Source organism: Heptranchias perlo, unplaced genomic scaffold, assembly GCF_035084215.1.
Source record: "Heptranchias perlo isolate sHepPer1 unplaced genomic scaffold, sHepPer1.hap1 HAP1_SCAFFOLD_56, whole genome shotgun sequence".
NCBI lineage: Eukaryota > Metazoa > Chordata > Chondrichthyes > Hexanchiformes > Hexanchidae > Heptranchias > Heptranchias perlo.
Genome location: NW_027139581.1, coordinates 2,520,127 through 2,530,000, shown reverse-complemented (window position 1 = coordinate 2,530,000; position 9,874 = coordinate 2,520,127). Strand labels below are relative to the sequence as shown.

General features: G+C 43.9%; 2 non-coding genes across 2 annotated transcripts; both read right to left on the bottom strand.

The window, feature by feature from the left end:
• Positions 1-4,990: 4,990 nt before the first annotated feature.
• Positions 4,991-5,073, bottom strand: trnas-aga (transfer RNA serine (anticodon AGA)). Its single transcript has one exon. It is a non-coding gene; the product is annotated as a tRNA-Ser (tRNA).
• A 672-nt stretch (positions 5,074-5,745) lies between these two features.
• Positions 5,746-5,828, bottom strand: trnal-uaa (transfer RNA leucine (anticodon UAA)). Its single transcript has one exon. It is a non-coding gene; the product is annotated as a tRNA-Leu (tRNA).
• Positions 5,829-9,874: the final 4,046 nt, after the last annotated feature.

Here is a 9,874-nt window from a genome sequence, read left to right as displayed (position 1 = left end):
TGAATTATGTACCTGTTACTTTGTAATTGCGGTTTGTGGGACTTTGCTTTACGCATGGCTGGAAACCTGGACGATAATCTTTCCTCAAACAACACCACCAAAAAACAGATTAATTCTTGGTTCTGACAACGAGGTGAAGGGTGAGGCAGAGAGCAGCTTTTAAAATCGCTGGAATATCAGTGAAATTAAATTGTGGAAAGTGGGATGGTCCGAGTTTGTTTTTCAGTGTATTTGTCGCATTCAATATTGCAGATAAATTGCAAGAGAAATGAAAGTGAATCTGTTAAAGGCAGCAAAAGCGTAACCGACTCGTCGGGGAATTGAATCCTGGTCTCCAGTGTGGATTTTTCTCTCTGAATAAACAGATTCCATTGATGAAAATGTGACAGGAACATTCTCTCCAACTCGAATTAAATATAAGACACTTGGAAATCCATGAACACACATTGATAGCCTCATGGTCGCACTGGGTCTGGATATGGAATGGCCGGTTCAAATCACTGGAGAATGACAAGAATCCCATCGTTTTCATTCTGTTTGGGAATCAAATCACTTCTTTAAATTTCTAAAATACAGTATCGAGCAATATAAGAACATAAGAACATAAAATAGGAGCAGGAGTAGGCCATCCGGCCCCTCGAACCTGCACCGCCATTCAATAAGATCATGGCTGATCTTCGACCGCAATTCCACTTCCCGCCCGATCCCCATATCCCTTGATTCCCCGAGAGTCGAAAAAATTATCGATCTCAGCCTTGAATATATTGAATGACTCAGCATCCACAGCCCTCTGCGATAGAGAATTCCAATGATTCACAACCCTCTGCGTGAAGAAATTCCTCCTCATCTCAGTCTTAAATGGCCGACCCCTTACCCTGAGACTCTGCCCCCTAGTTCTCGACTCTCCAGCCAGAGAAATCAGCCTCTCGGCATCTACCCTGTCAAGCACCCTCATAATTTTATATGTTCCAATGAAATCACCTCACATTCTTCTAAACTCCAGAAAGTATAGTCCCATTCTACTCAATCTCTCTTCATTGGACAAACCTCTCATCCCAGGAATTAATCTAGTGAACCTTCGTTGCACCGCCTCAAAGGCAAGTATATCCTTCCTTAGATAAGGAGACCAAAACTCTGTGCAGTACTCCAGGTGAGGTCTCACCAATGCCCTATACAACTGTAGTAAGACTTCCTTACTGTTGTACTCCAACCCCCTTGCAATAAACGCCAACATGCCGTTTGCCTTCCTCATTGCTTGCTGCACCTGCATAATCACTTTTTTGTGTTTCTTGTACGAGGACACCCAATTCTCCCTGAACACCAACTTTTACTAGTTTCTCACCATATAAAAATATTCTGATTTTCTATTCTTCCTACCGAAGTGAATAACCTCACATTTCCCCACATTTTACTCCACCTGCTACCTTCTTGCCCATTCACTTAGCCTGTCTATATCCCTTTGCAGACACTTTGTGTCCTCCTCTCAGCTTACTTTCCCACCTAGCTTTGTATCAGCAGCAAACTTGGATACATTACACTCGGTCCGTGCATCTAAGTCATGAATATAGATTGTAAATAACTGAGGCCCAAGCTCCGATCCTTGCGGCACCCCACTCGTTACAGCCTGCCAACCTGAAAATGACCCATTTATCCTCATACTCTTTACTGTCCATCAACCAATCCTCTATCCGTGCTAATGGATTACCCAAACTCCATGAACCGAATGTCTTTTGAAAATCCAAATATAGGACATCCATTGGTTCCCCTTCAACTATCCTGCTAGTTGCATCCTCAAAAAACTCTAATAAATTTGTCAAACACGATTCCGCTTTCATAAAACCATGTTGACTCTGCCTAATCATATTATGATGTTCTTAGTGCCATGTTACCACTTCCTTAATAATGGATTCCAGCATTTTCCCGACGGCAGAGGTCAGGCTAATTGACGTGCAGCTCCCTGTTTTCTCTCCCCCTCCCTTCTTGAATAGCGGGATAACATTTGCTATCTTCCAATCACTGGGACAATTCCAGAAACTAGAGAATTTGGGAAGATCATAACCGATGCATCCAATATCTCTGCAGCCACCTCTTTTAGAACTCTCGGATGTCGGTCATCAGGTTCAGGGGATTTGTCGGCTTTTAGTCCCATTAGTTTGTCCAGTACTTTTTCTCTAGCGATATGAATTGTATTAAGTTCCTTCCTCTCATTTACCCCTGGTTCCCCATTATTTCTGTTCTGCTTTTTGTGTCTTCCACTGTGAAAACAGAGAAACAAATATTTGTTTAACGTATCTGCCACTTCCTGATTACCTATGAAAATTTCTCCTGTCTCAGAGTCTAAGAGGCCAACGTTTACTTTTGCTGCTCTCTTCCTTTTTACATCGAAACATAGAAACAAAGAAAATAGGAGCAGGAGTAGACCATTCGGCCCTTCGAGCCTGCTCTCCCATTCAATATGATTGTGGCTGATTCTTTATCTCAATACCATATTCCCGCTCTCTCCCCATACCCCTTGACGACTTCTGTGTCGAGAAATCTATCAATGTCCTTCTTAAATATACTCAGTGACATGGCCTCCACAGCCTTCTGGGTAGAGAATTCCATTGCTTCACCACCCTGTGAGTGAAGAAATGTCTCCTCATCTCAGTCCTAAATGTCCTGCTCCGTTTCCCAGCCTGTGACCCCTCGTTCTGGACCCCCCCCCCCCCCCCCCCCGCAGGGGAAACATCCTCCTTGCATCCAGACTGTCTCGCCCTGCCAGAGTTTTATACGTTTCAATGAGATCCCCTCTTATTCTTCTAAACTCTAGAGAATACAGGCTTTGTCGACCCAATATCTCCTCATACGACAGTGCAGCTATCCCAAGAATCAATCTGGTGAAACTTCGCTGCACTCCCTCCATGGCAAGTATATCCTTTCTTAGGTAAGGAGGCCAAAACTGCACACAAACAGGTGTGGTCTCACCAAGGCCCTGTATAACTGCAGTGAGACATCTTTTCTCCTGTACTCAAATCCACTTGCAATGAAGGCCAACATACCATTCGCCTTCCTAACTGCTTGCTGCACCTGCATGCTTGCTTTCAGTGATTGGTGTACAAGGACACCCAGGTCCTTTTTTACATCAACGTTTCCCAATCTATCACAAGTTAAATAATACTCTGCCTTTTTGTTTTTCCATCCGAAGTGGATAACTTCACATTTATCCACGTTATACTGCACCTGCCATGTATTTGCCCACTCAATCAACTTGTCTAAATCGCATTGAAGCCTCTTTGCATCATCCTCACAACTCACCATCCCACCTAGTTTTGTATCATCATCAAACTTGGAAATATTACATTTGGTTGCCTCATCCAAATCAGGGGGCCAAATCACAGATCCTTGCGGTAGCCCACTAGTTACCACATGCAACCCCGAAAAAGATCCATTTATTCCTACTCTCTGTTTCCTGTCTGTTAACCAATTTTCAATCCATGCCAGTATATTAACCCCAATCCCTTGTGCTTTAAGTTTGCACACGAACCTTTTATGTGGGGGTTTCTCAAAGGCCTTCTGAAAATCATAATGCACCACATCAATTGGTTTCCCCCTTATCTATCGTACCAGTTACACCCTCAAAAACCTCCAGTAGGTTTGTCAAAAAAAGATTTCCCTTTCGTAAATCGATGTTGACTTTGTCCAATCCCATTGAAACTTTCGAAGTGTCCTGTTATCATATCCTTTATAATAGACTCGAAGTGAGACACACACACAGACACAATACACACACACTGACACAGCAGACACTGATACACATGCGGACTCTCACACACACCGATACACACACTGACAGACAGATGTAGGTTGAAACGCAGATGTGAGGGGTCTGAAAAGAAAGTTCTGAAACATCGTCGGCAGGAATTCGAACCTGCACGGGGAAACCCCAATGAATCTTTTATCCATCGCCCTAAACAACCCCCGCCACGCCTGCTTGAGTTTAGCTCAATGTTGCTCACTTAAAATTGCCACGATCCATCGCTCTGCAACAGACGGGCACCAAGAACGACCATGTCTCTGTGTGTAATGTGTGTGTGTCTCACTTTTTCGAAGCTTTTCTGTGTGAGTGTCCGTTTCTCTGTCTTTCTCTCAATAGTCCAATGTTCCGTTTGTCTTCTGGATTACCTGCTGCACCTGCATGTTGAATTTTTGCGTATCATGTACGAGGACACCCAGATCCCTCTGTACCGCAGCATTTTGTAGTATTTCTCCATTCAAATAATATTTTTCTTTTATATTTTTCCTTCCAAAGTGGGTGAATTCACATTTTCTAACATTATATTCCATCTGAAAAATATTTGCCCATTCGCTTAACCTGTCAATATCCCTTTGCAGATACTTTGTGTCATGCTCGCAACTTGTTTTTCCACCTCTCTTCGTATCATCAGCAAAGTTGGCCACAATACACTCTGTCCCTTCATCCAATTCATTGATATATAATGTAAATAGTTGAGACCCCAGCACTGATCCCTGCGGCACCCACCAGTTACAGATTGCCATTTTGAAAATGTCCCTTTTATCCCGACTCTTTTTTTTCTATTAGTTAGCCAATCCTCAATCTATGAGCTCTTATCTTGTGCCTGTTATTCTCTGCGAGGTAAAGGCCAGAAGCAGTGGCTGCAGCGTGGCAGGAAGCGGCAGAAGGCACGGGTGGGTGCAAGCGTGGAGAATAACAAGCAGCAGGGATACCACCTTTTATGTGGCACCTTATCGAATGCCTTTTGGAAATCCAAATATACTTCATCCACCCTGCTCGATACCACCTCAAAAACTCGAATAAAATTGTCAGACACGATTTCCCATTCATAAAACCATGTTGACTATTTTAGATTGTATTATGAGTCCGCGAATGTCCTGCTCCTACTTCTTAATAATGGATTTTGGCATTTTCATTTTACACACATTCGCTGAGGTTGAAACGCAGAGATGAAAGGGATGAAAGAAAAATCTGAGCCGTAGTCGGCAGGATTCGAACCTGCGCGGGAGAGACCCCAATGGATTTCTAGTCCATCGCCTTAACCACTCGGCCACGACTACTTGCTCAAATTGCGATGCTGCTCACTTAAAATCGCTATAATCCAGCGCTCTGCAACACAGAGCCGCAGAACTTGAACAGGTGTCAGCCGTCGCTCAGGTGGATCGGGTGCTCAGGCGAGTCACTCGTTGGTATCGTGATGAATAACACCAGCTATCAGACAATTAAACCTCGATTCAAATCCACGTGGAACAATGAATTTCTACTGCCTTCAAAACCTTCGTTTTCATTTATCTCCAACATTGGATGTGTGAAAAAACACTAATGAACTAACTCGGACAATCCCACTTTCCACAGTATAATTTCACTGATATTTCTGCGATTTTAAATCTTGCTCTCTGCGTCACCTCGATGTCAGAACCACAATAATGAGCAAGAAATGAAAGGCGGAGTTGTGAGCAGACCCGGGCTAATTCAGCACCCCGAGGGGGTGATGGAGGCAGATTCAATCATGGCTTTCAAAACGGAACGGGAGAAGGACTTGAAAGGAAAAAAAATGCAGGGCTCCGGGGATATGGAGAGGGAGTGGGACGAGCTGGATGAGTCTTGCATCGAGCCGGCACGGACTTGATGTGCCGAAAGGCCTCCTTCCGTGCTGTCACCTTTCCATGATTCTGTGATGCAAATGGAAGGAGAGTCAATGAGCAGCAAAAAAATGTGACGGTAATAACAACTACCAGGAGTGGGGTTCGAACCCACGCGGGTCTAAACCCATTGGATCTTAAGTCCAACGCCTTAACCACTCGGCCATCCTGGCTCGTCCACAGTTGAGTGTTATGTGTAATATACTTGAGTGTCACTTCTACTACGCTTTTCTTTGTCATCAAATAAATGCTGACAAAAGATTCACTGAAATTCGAAGAATGTCCAACGCAACCTGTGGTGAATGTTCATCACCAGACGACACCAGCTCCTCGTTAGTATCGTGGTGAGTATCCTCGCCTGTTATTCGGGCACCCGTTAGTGTTGTGTTGAGGGACAGAGAGAGTCAGGCATCGGAAAGGGCGCAGAGGAGGTTTATCAGAAAGATCTCACATGCAGCAATGAAAAGGATGGCCAGTTCATCTGCTTTTTGGTGGTGTTGATTATCGTCCAGGTTTCGAAATTTGAGGAAAGCAAGTTCCCACAAACAGCAATGACAGAGTGACAGGTGCATGAGGCAGATGGAACAAGAGTGTCAAAGAGCAGCATCAAAATGTAACGGAAATAGGATTCGAAACATCCCAATGACAGAATCAGATGGATTTTGAATCCAATGCCTTGACCACGCGGCCATTCGAACCGTTGAGTTGACTTAATTGTGAGTGTCCCCGAGGGGTTCAGACGATGGACCAGAAATCCATTGGGATCTCTCCGCGCAGGTTCGGATCTTGCCGACTGCGGATCCCATTATCTGCGTTTCAACATGCAGCAAACTTCTTGTGGAATTACTCATTCTTTCGTGAATTAAAAATGCACGGCTTTTAACACCTCGAGTTGTATGCTCATTGGAATTGATCTGCATGATTTCACGGAATCTCCGATTGAAATAGAACAAAAATGTGCCAAATGACCGATTATCTGTCTCTCTCTGTATGTTTGAGTCACCCGATGTGTATATTTCCGTGTGTGTGTGTGTGTGTGTGTGTGCGCACGCACCTCACACTTTCTCCGTTTTTCTGAATGGGTTTCTGTCTCTTTCTTTCTCTCTCTCACTCTCTCCCGCGTTCCTCACATAATTTGACTCTGGACATGATCCAACAAAGAGATGGAAAAGTGGTCGCTCAGTCTTCTTTCACCAGTGGCCCGTGGAAAGTTAAATAAAGTGTCATGAAGCACCAGACCGAGTGGTAAAGGACTTAGATCCAATTATGTGACACCAGGGTGAACCCCACTCCCGGTAGCTCTTTAATTTAATCCCGTTACACTTTCATACTGCTCAGGTCCACTCGTTTTCCATCTGCATTATGTACCTGTTACTTTGTCATTGCGGTTTGTGGGACCTTGTTGTGCGCATGCTTCGAAACCTGGACGATAATCCTCCCTCAATCAACACCACCAAAAAACAGATTAACTGTTGGTTCTGACATCGAGGTGAAGGGTGAGGCAGAGAGCAGCTTTTAAAATCGCTGGAATATCAGTGAAATTTAATTGTGGAAAGTGGGATGGTCCGAGTTTGTCTTTCAGTGTATTTTCCGCATCCAATATTGCAGATAAATTACAGGAGAAATGAAAGTGAATCTGTTAAAGACAGCAAAAGTGTAACCTCCCAGCCGGGGAATTGAATCCTGGTCTTCCGCGTGGATTTTTCTCTCTCTGAGTACACAGATTTCAATGTTGAAAACGTGACAGGAACATTCTCTCCAACACGAATTAAATATAAGACACTTGGAAATCCATGAACACACATTGATAGCCTCATGGTAGCACTGGGTCTGGATATGGAATGGCCGGTTCAAATCACTGGAGAATGACAAGAATCCCATTGTTTTAATTCTGTTTGGGAATCAAATCACTTCTTTAAATTTTTAAAATATCGCATCGAGCATTATAGGAACATAAGAACATAAAATAGGAGCAGGAGTAGGCCATACGGCCCCTCGAGCCTGCACCGCCATTCAATAAGATCATGGCTGATCTTCGACCTCAACTCCACTTCCCTCCCGATCCCCATATCCCTTGATTCCCCGAGAGTCCAAAAAATTATCGATCTCAGTCTTGAATATGTTGAATGACTCAGCATCCACAGCCCTCTGGGGTTGAGAATTCCTAAGATTCACAACCCTCTGCGTGAAGAAATTCCTCCTCATCTCAGTCTTGAATGGCCGACCCCTTACCCTGAGACTATGCCCCCTCGTTCTCGACTCTCCAGCCAGAGAAATCAGCCTCTCGGCATGTACCCTGTCAAGCACCCTCAGAATCTTATATGTTCCAATGAAATCACCTCTCATTCTTCTAAACTCCAGAAAGTATAGTCCCATTCTATTCAACCTCTCTTCATAGGACAAACCTCTCACCCCAGGAATTAATCGAGTGAACCTTCGTTACACCGCCTCAAAGGCAAGGATATCCTTCCTTAGATAAGGAGACCAAAACTCTGCGCAGTACTACAGGTGAGGTCTCACCAATGCCCTGTACAACTGTAGTTAGACTTCATTACTGTTGTACTCCAACCCCCTTGCAATAAACGCCAACATGCCGTTTGCCTTCCTCATTGCTTGCTGCACCTGCATAATGAGTTTTTTTGTTTCTTGTACGAGGACACCCAATTCTCCCTGAACACCAAATTTTACTAATTTCTCAACATATAAAAATATTCTGCTTTTCTATTTTTCATACCGAATTGTAAAACCTCACATTTCCCCACATCATACTCCACCTGGCACCTTCTTACCCATTCACTTAGCCTGTCTATATCCCTTTGCAGACTCTTTGTGTCCTCCTCACAGCTTACTTTCCCACCTATCTTTTATCATCAGCAAACTTGGATACATTACACTCGGTCTGTTCATCTAAGCCATTGATATAGATTGTAAATAGCTGAGGCCCAAGCACCGATCCTTGCGGTACCCCACTAGTTACAGCCTGCCAACCTGAAAATGACCCATTTATCCGCACTCTATTTTCTGTCCGTTAACCAATCCTCTATCCGTGCTGATGGATTATCCCAACTCCATGAACCCTTACATTGTGCAACAACCTTTGATGTGGCATCTTATCGAATGTCTTTTGAAAATCCAAATGTACGACATCCATTGGTTCACCTTTATCTATCCTGCTAGTTGCATCCTCAAAAAACTCGAATAAATTTGTCAAACACGATTTCCCTTTCATTAAACCATGTTGACTCTGCCGAATCATATTATGATGTTCTAAGTGCCCTGTTACCACTTCCTTAATAATGGATTCCAGCATATTCCCGACGACAAGAGGTCAGGCTAATTGGCCTGTCGTTCCTTGTTTTTTCTCCCCCTCCCTTCTTGAATAGCGGGATAACATTTGCTGCATTCCAATCCACTGGGACCATTCCAGAATCTAGAGAATTTGGGAAGATCATAACCGATGCATCCACTATCTCTGCAGCCACCTCTTTTCGAACTCACGGATGTTGGCCATCAGGTTCAGGGGATTTGGCGGCTTTTAGTCCCATTGGTTTGTCCAGTACTTTTTCTCCAGTGATATTAATTGTATTAAGTTCCTTCCTCTCATTTACCCCCTGGTTCCCCATTATTTTTGTTCTGCTTTTAGTGTCTTCCACTGTGAAAACAGAGAAAAAAAATATTTGTTTAACGTATCTGCTACTTCCTGATTACCTATTATAATTTCTCCTGTCTCAGCCTGTAAGGGACCAATGTTTACTTTTGCTACTCTCTTCCTTTTTACATCGAAACATAGAAACAAAGAAAATAGGAGCAGGAGTAGACCATTCGGCCCTTCGAGCCTGCTCGGCCATTCAATATGATCATGGCTGATTCTTTATCTCAATACCATATTCCCGCTCTCTCCCCATACCCCTTCATGCCTTCTGTGTCTAGAAATCTATCAATGTCCTTCTTAAATATTTTCAGTGACATGGACTCCACAGCCTTCTGGGTAGAGAATTCCATTGGTTCACCACTCTCTGAATGAAGAAATTTCTCCTCATCTCAGTCCTAAATGTCCTGCTCCGTTTCATAGCCTGTGACCCCTCGTTCTGGACTCCCCAGCCAGGGGAAACATCCTCCTTGCATCCAGCCTGTCTAGCCCTGTCAGAGCTTTATACGTTTCAATGAGATCCGCTCTTTTTCTTCTAAACTCTGGTGAATACAGGCTTAGTCGACCGAA